Source organism: Pezoporus wallicus, unplaced genomic scaffold, assembly GCF_028554395.1.
Source record: "Pezoporus wallicus isolate ANWC-B61680 ecotype Strahan unplaced genomic scaffold, APGP_CSIRO_Pwel_v1 contig_6566, whole genome shotgun sequence".
NCBI classification, from domain to species: Eukaryota; Metazoa; Chordata; class Aves; order Psittaciformes; family Psittacidae; genus Pezoporus; species Pezoporus wallicus.
Genome location: NW_026638763.1, coordinates 834,285 through 843,065, shown reverse-complemented (window position 1 = coordinate 843,065; position 8,781 = coordinate 834,285).

Sequence of the window (8,781 nt, the reverse complement as noted above, 5' to 3'; positions counted from 1 at the left end):
ACGACCTGGATGAGGGAACTGAATGTACCCTCAGCAAGTTTGCTGATGATACTAAACTGGGAGGAGTGGCTGACACACCAGAGGGCTGTGTTGCCATTCAGCGAGACCTGGACAGGCTGGAGAGTTGGGCGGAGAGGAATGTGATGAAATTCAACAAGGGCAAGTGTAGAGTCTTGCATCTGGGGAAGAACAACCCCATGTACCAGTACAGGTTGGGAGCTGACCTGCTGGACAGTAGTGAAGGGGAAAGGGACCTGGGGGTCCTGGTGGATAGGAGGATGACCATGAGCCACCAATGTGCCCTTGTGGCCAAGAAGGCCAACGGCATCCTAGGGTGCATTAGAAAGGGTGTGGTTAGTAGGTCAAGAGAGGTTCTCCTCCCCCTCTAGTCTGCCTTGGTGAGGCCACATCTGGAATATTGTGTCCAGTTCTGGGCCCCACAGTTCAAGAAGGACAGGGACTTGCTTGAAAGAGTCCAGTGCAGAGCCACAAAGATGATTAAGGGAGTGGAACATCCCTCTTATGAGGAGAGGCTGAGGGAGCTGGGACTCTTTAGCTTGGAGGAGACTGAGGGGTGACCTCATCAATGTTTACAAATATGTAAAGGGTGAGTGTCAGGATGATGGAGCTAGTTTTTTTTCAGTGATGTCCAGTGACAGGACAAGGGGCAATGGGTGTAAACTGGAGCATAGGAGGTTCCATGTGAACATCAGGAAAAATTTCTTTACTGTGAGAGTGACAGAGCACTGGAACAGGTTGCCTAGGGGGGTTGTGGAGTCTCCTACGTTGGAGATATTCAAGGCCCGCCTGGACAAGTTCCTGTGTGATGTACTCCAGGTTACCCTCCTCTTGCAGGAGGGTTGGACTAGATGATCTTTTGAGGTCCCTTCCAACCCTTAGGATTCTGTGATACTGTGGCTTGAAAATTGGCAGGTTTATAAAAACACTCCACATACACTGAATGTCTGCCGTCTAGTTTTCAACCTTCAAGCAACTTTTGGTTGCAACTTTCAGTTTTCTGCAGTAACTGAACCAGAGCTTCATTTCCTGAAGAAAACAAAGCAATAAAAACAAACAAACCACAAGAGCTTCATCATTCTCAGAAAAAAACAAATCCAAACCACTAATTTATTGAAAGATCTGCAGTGAAATCATGCAGTCAACAAAAGCCAGCTGCAAAACAAGTAGCAATGAGTCTTTGGACAGAGAACATAAATACTGATAGCAGTGAAGAGGTGGAATCAGAAGATGGAAAAGGATTGGAAGGAATTAATCAGGTGGTGGCTTTAATCAGATCAGCAGCTTTGAGGCACCTTGTTAAGCAGGGTTCTTTCTGCCCAGTCACAATAACTCAGAATGGTAGATTGGCCTGTGGGAAAGAAAACAGTAGAGCATGTTTTCATAGAATCCTAGAATGGTTTGTGTTGGAAGGGACCTTAAAGCTCATTCAGTTCCATTCCCCTGCCATGGGCAGGGACACTTTCCACTAGGCCAGGTTGCTCCAAGCCCCCTCCAACCTGGCCTTGAACACTGCCAGGGATGGGGCTTCATAACTGAACAGAAAGACAGGATGTGAAGAATTAACCATCCTTTTCCCAACCCATAACACTAAACCTCTAACAATCCAGAAAGAACATTTCACATGACTCAATCACATGCATTCTTAATTCATAATCTGGGTGTGCTCATTGCAATGTTTTATAGCATCAGAGGGATTTGATGCTGCCTGACACAGGGATTTCAGCCCTCTGCAGAAGTTAATGTGTAAAGGAAGAACTCGCCGTGGTCTATTCAAAAGATTTTTACCTGACCCATCATGATTAAACTGCCTTTTCCCTGGAGAAATCATTCTTCCCCTGTGTGTTTCTTATAATGCTGATGTGTGCTTGTGAGACAACCTAAATGGACATGATCAGACTCAAGCAGGTCTTTTTCCGGGTTCTGACAAAGTGTGCATTTATGCGAAAACCAGTGTAAATAACAAATAAAATCCTACTCTCCAGCTCTCCAGAAATACCTAAATGTTGCACACTGTCAACAAAATGTTATGTTTTGGGACTTCTATCCCCAGCATGTTTGCTTTTTTTCAACTACATTAAATTAGTCAATAAAGCACAGAAAAAAAGTGTTCCCCTGTCCTGTTATTAGTCACACAAGTCTTGTAAGATAATGGGATGAGGCCATAATTATGTGATTAATGATATTACCAGTAATTAAAATCCAAGACTGGAGAAAACATTAGTTAGGTAAATTGGAGAACACAGTTAAAGGCTGTAGTTGCACTCTGCAGGAATTCCCATTAAGCATGACTGATCGCTCCAGTGACTCCAGAACAAGAGCCACTGAGTAGAGATGGGCACAGAGATGCAGTTTCAATGCCTAAAATGCATGGAGCCAATGGAAAGCCAGTCTGGAGGAGAGATGCACTGCTGCAAAACCAATGCTCCATCCTGCTGTCATCCCAAATGGGTCAGACCCAGCCACCTTCTTCACTGCTTCACTGCAGGAATCAACAAGCAAGTCAGGACACAGCTCGCACACTGGCAGGAACCCATGCAGCCTGACTGCAGCTCCAGGGTAATTAGGACCTACCTCTGCTTTGCTTAATGAGGGCTGGTATTTGTCATTCCCATCCTGAAGGCTCCCTACCTCTTACAGGTGGATTTGCCACATGAACACAGTCTGTGCCTACAATTAATGTAACCCAGTCCTGCCCGGGGCTTTTCATCAATACATTTCTGCACTCCAGATGCAGACACGTCTTTTCCCCATGGGGGAAAACACAAACACCCCTCACTTGACTTGCACAGGATTATCATGCAGGAAGCAGAATTTGTATTTTCCAAGCCCAGAGCTGCGCAAAGCCTGCTGAGTTTTCCTGGGGATCCTGGTTAATGGATGAGTAGCTACAGGATTAAATCCCAGTTTTTCTGAAAAGTACTATCTGGAAAATAACATTGTTTATTCTGGAAATGTTCATTTTAAGGTCTTCTTAAATCAAAATGTGATTTTTAATGAAAAGCTGAAAAACTTGGCTTTGATTGAAGTGAAAATAAAAAGATTTAGTTTAGTGATGTTTTCTGGAGGAAAAAAAAAATCTTTCTTTTTCTAGTCATTCCTCACTAAAAAAAACATCAGTGAGATGATTTTGAAAAGCCAGAATCTGTCCTGTTGTGACTGGAAACTGAGCAAGGAAGGTCAGAATAGAAAGAAGGAGGCGCAGCTGTTTATGAATGCAGGGCATTCAGGTGAGCAGCTTTCAGAAAGCACAAGAAATTCCTGTGGAATCCAAAGCCACTGAGTTTGAACACAGAAAAGAAACAAGTTTATTTTTTCCCAGGGTTCTTCTTCAAGATGTTATCCATGTTTCTAAGGCCAAAATACAGTCACCTGATCCACTCACTTATGAGGGAAAAAAGGAGTAAGTCATGTTTCAGTCTTTCCTTCTGTTTTTGGTGGTGTTTTTTCTTTTTTGTTGTTGTTATTAAAATTAGACTATATATAAACTCAGCAAAATTTGATAATGGATTATTTGCTACAACTAAGAACATCTGCTATTAGAATAAAAGCATCTCATGTTCAGCCTGGAGAAGACTTCAGGGAGACCATAGAGCAGCTTTCAGTGCCTAAAGGGGCCAGCAAGAAAACTGGAGAGGGGCTTTGGACAAGGGCCTGCAGGGATAGGATAAGGGGTAATGACTTTAACCTGCCAGAGGGGAGATTGAGAGGAGGTATCAGGCAGAAGTTCTTCCCTGTGAGGGTGGTGAGGCACTGGCACAGGGTGCCCAGAGAAGCTATGGCTGCCCCATCCCTGGCAGTGTTCAAGGCCAGATTGGACAGGGCTTGGAGAAACCTGGTCTAGCAGAAGGTGTCTTAATCTATCACATGATCTCTCGCCAGGCTGCACTGATTTCCAGATCCTCCTCAACTCTCTATAATCAACCTTGACTCTATTTGCACTGTGCACTAAGAACTCTTCCTTGATGACATTTTTTGCTTTGCTTTCTGTTTTTGCTTTGCTTTTTGCTGCAGATCTCCCATGCTGCACAAAAGATGATTCCTGGTGGACAGTAAAACTATGTCACCTCTCCCTCCAGGCTCAGGAGACAGGAGAACACTCCACCCAGGGAGCATTTCATCATCTCCCAGATCCTGTCAGAGCAAATTCCAGGTACCTGGGGAGCGACAATGAATTAACATGCAAATTGAATCCAAAGCCAAGATTTGCATCACTGTCATCTTTATGTATTAGACTGTAGATCATGAAAGGAATTATGCTCCAGCTGGCTAACTAAGCAAACCTGCAGCAAATGAGGATAGAAGAGAAGGGATAAGGTCTAGGAGCCTCCATACAAATACTGGCTGAGGCAGAAAATTCTTGTGTGATGCTGGGCAGGTTTGTTAGGGACAGTTTTGAAATGCATGAATGACAATAGGAGGTCATTAATGGGACCTTGAGATGGACTCCTGTCCTTGTCAAAGTATGACATAGATTTCCACTTCCTCCGTCATGCAGAGCATAGACATCTTTGATGGTTCCACTGTGATGCCAGAACAAAACCATTCCATTTGAACTGCCCTAGCGCACTCTAGTGGGGGCTGCTTCCCTTCACGGCTTGGCAGTCTTCCTGCTCACCCAAGGACACCGGGTAAACCAATGCAGGTGTGCAAAGAGAAGGGGACAACTATAAACTCAGCTCCACTGGGAAAGGGCCAGTGAACTCAGTGGTCAGATTAAACAAAAGTAAGCCAGCCTGGTATGAGTTGAGGATAATGTGATTTCTTTACAACTACGGGGGAGGGTGGAAGAGGAAGGGAGGGAAAGGGAGAATCTCAAATATTTTTCCGTTTTGTTGTGGGTTTTTTGAATGGAAATTTTTCCTTCCACATGAACAGGTCAAGGAGGCACATAAAGAACCTCAGAGTGGATGAGATTTTTTTTCACTGTGAAACCCGTATTTGCAATTAGAAACAGACCTGTTCAGTCACACCCTGCACATATCATCTTCCTCTTACACCTGCACCCTGTACCACCACCGTCTCCATCTGCTCAGCTGAGGCTGTTCTGAGGGCACACAACCTTCCTATAAACCACCACTTTGCCTCTTTGCTTACACATTACAGGCTGCTGCCTCACCACCAATGCAGGGTTTTATGCTCTCAGATTCATTCTGCATGGGAGTTTCACACAGTAGAGTAGATACCAATTCAACAACAGAAGAAACTATTTCTTTCCTTTCTACTGTTATTACTCTTTCTACTCTTGGATGGGAACACACCTCTGTGAGGAAAGGAAAGGGAACATTTAGAAAATAAATTGTTGCTCAGTTCATGCATCTTTGGGTCTCATTCATATCCAGAGCATTAGGAGAATAACTCAGCTTGAAACCTGTAATATTTATTCTATCACAAGGAAACGGCTTCTTTCACAGGAAAAGCATTAGATAGTGGTATCAAAGGTTTGGGAAAACTGACCACTTATGTTGATCCTTGAACAGGGGATGTAAACTTCAAACTCCAGGTCAAACTGTACACGCAAAGCTCTTTGGTGTCTCTGAACTTTAGCTAGGATGCCAGTCACCATCTTGCAGCCATGCAGGCCCTGATCATGGATTTACAAGTACAGCTAACAGACAGAATGCCAGCCTCACAGATGTGATTTGAATGGGACCTCCAAGGAACACAGTAAAACAAAAGCTGCTCCAAAATGATAAGGGTTGAGAAAGAAACTCAAAATCCATCAGAGCTCTTGAGTCTCTCAGTAATTTTGGAATACTCCTGGCTAGCCTGTTCATGAGCTCAGCTGCTGAAGCTACCTCAGACATTTGGTAACTGGTGGCAAGTAGCATGGGCAATGTGATGTAACATTTAAACAAGGTTCAACAGAGCAATACTTAGCAGCTCTTTTTCTTTTGGAAGGCACTAAAAAGATTTCACCCTGCAGTTCTCATGAACCCTGGAAACAAAAGGCCGATAAACCAGAAGACTGAATATAGCACCAACCATTGAGAAATAGCCTGTATTAAATTCCACTCCCATCTCTACTGTTGTGTAACATTTGAGACAGGGCATTTGAAGCCTGCTTGAGCATGCCCCTTCAGGACTACTCAACTTTATAGTAAGTAATCTCGTAATACTGAGCATAGGGGTATATACAAGTGCTTGCAACACTGTGGACTCTGTAAGGCTTGAGAAATTGAGGCCCAGTGTCTGACAAACAGCATCCTGAACAATGCAGGTGACAGCAGTGCCCCTTGTCAAGGTAACATCTTCTCCACTTACACTTTCTTCCTTCCCATTTAAATATCTGCAATGAGACACATCTACTGGAGTAGAGCAGATCCAGATCAGACCACTGCTGGAACACTCACACCTCATTCCTGAAGTCAGGGTAGCTCCAAACCAGACATACCAAGGACTTCCACTTTGATTTCCTAAATTTTGGCTGGGTCTTCTTGATTCACTGCCCCCCCCAGTGCTAGACCCCAGGCAGCTGCAGGATTAGCTGGATTCCTACCCTAACAAATTAATACACAGCCAAATTAACCTGTTTTTTTTCTACATTCCTCTTGGTGTGCTACCTGGAAAAAAAATCAACAAAGAACAGACTTACAGCAGTGACTTGAAGCCAAGCGACAAAGCATTGTTATTACTCCTTGCAGTCTCAAGAGAAGGCTACCTAGGGTATTGTCCTAGCAACAACAAAACCAGGAATGTCAACCCTTCTGTATGTCTCTATTCAGCTTCTTTTTACTTTTCCTTATTAACACAGCAGAGTACATTGCTAATTAAGCCTGATTTTTCTTTCTTGGATGTAGGCCCCTAAGAGGATTTAGCAATAACCTTAATGTAATTTTGGTAATTCCAGTATTTACCTCTTCCCATTATTTCCAATATGATATTGCTGCATTCTTGGCTCAAGATGAGCTTCTGCAATGCTTTGAAACACCAGGACAAAACCTTCAGTGAGACCTCATTCCTACTGAATAAATGATGGCACATGAGCAGAGCACAGAATACCTGAACACCTTCTAAACATCATCAAACCAGATAAATAGTTAAGCTCTATAAAGCAAAACTAAACCTTTGAGGAGGCAGACTGTTTGCTTTCCCTGTGTAGCCATCCCAAAGCCAGGAGCTATCTAACAGATCCAAACCCACACGCCCCTCTAGCATACAGCCAAAACGCCCCTTCTTGACCACCAATCCAAGAGGAGACAGGGTAAACCCAAACCGCCCTCCTGCCACGCAAGCCCCTGTGCAAACAGAAACCTTGTCTCGTGGGCTAAGGGACAGCAAACTGCTGGATGAGCCAAAAAAGAAAATGCCACTATTTGTGTTGATAATGTCCCTCCCATTGTCTGAAAGCACCAGCAGCCCTGTTCTCTTCACAGGCTGACAGGGCCACCTGTTTGCATGCAGCTCCTGCAGTAGCACAAAACACCCTGCTTCCCAAATGCTGCTCCTAATGTGTAGGGACCAGAATACACAATTGCTCTCCAACACTGGATAAATATGCAGAGCTCAGTTAAATTTTTAATTTTCACATACTTTAATCATCCCCAAAGCCCACCTTAGCTGCACAGACCTGTACTCTTTGTACAACTTTTATTCTCACAAAGGTGTGTATTTTCGTAACGATAGTGCTCATGTACCACTTAACAGTATATTTTCATCTGGCCCCAGCCACACTTCTGCACAGTAATTTATTACTGCTTGTCAGTAGCTGCTACTAAGAGTAATACATATACTGGCTTTGTTCAGTGTGTTTAGTATTTCTTGCTTGACTCTTTCTCACACAGAAAATACTGCCCAAGCCCACAGAGATTCAGAAATCAAAGCAGCCAAGTTTCTGGGCCTTGCAGTTGCACTTGTTTTGCATGTCCCAGCTTCTTGTCTACAAGATCTAGAAACTTCCATGCATTTATTCTTTTTTTAAATGAAAGTGGAGAGCCGAATGCAGTTAGCCTGCTTAGGAAGCTTCCAAGTGTGCTGTGACTACCTACATGAACAATGAAAACCATGAAAAATGTATGTGGGGATGTCTTAGGGGTCTGCCCATGCTGGTTTTATTGCTTAAAGGCCCGATTAAACCCCATATACCAGGCCCCACTACTCCAGATGCACATCCCTGACATGTTACATGTTACACAAACGTAACCAAGTCCCAGCCAGCTGGACCTGAAACCTGCAAAATATTTGCTGTTTTGTTGGGCAATGCTACTGGCTGGGAATGGCAGCACTGAGTGCATGCTGCTGAAGTGACAGGACAAGCATGGAGAAACCTTGTGTAAACACTGGCATGGTGAATCAAGCATGGAATAGTTTGAGTTGTAACGGACTTCAGAGCAAATCCAGTTCCAACCCCAGCCATGGGCAGGGACACCTTCTACTAGATTAGGTTGCTCCAAGCTGTGTCCAGCCTGGCCTTGAACACTGCCAGGGATGGGGCAGTCACAGCTTCTCTGGGCAACCTGTGAAGGGCAGGGGTTGTGTCGCAAATTAACTCCAGAGCTCTCTCCAGCTGTCCCACTGCTGCAGTTTAACCCTGTTGGACAGTGGCACAGCAGAGATTTTAACCAGCAGTGTTAAAACCAACATGTTCTGTCAGCATTACCTGCCAACCACAAGCTAAAACGAAAACAAGAAACTCCTTTGCAAAGAGTTCCAGAAAATTTGGAGGCTTGTGGGGGACAAAAGCTCCTCCCATTAATCTATTTACATAGGAAAATAAAAAATAAAGGGAAGAGAAGCCCCTTTTACTATTTGAAAGCTTAATTT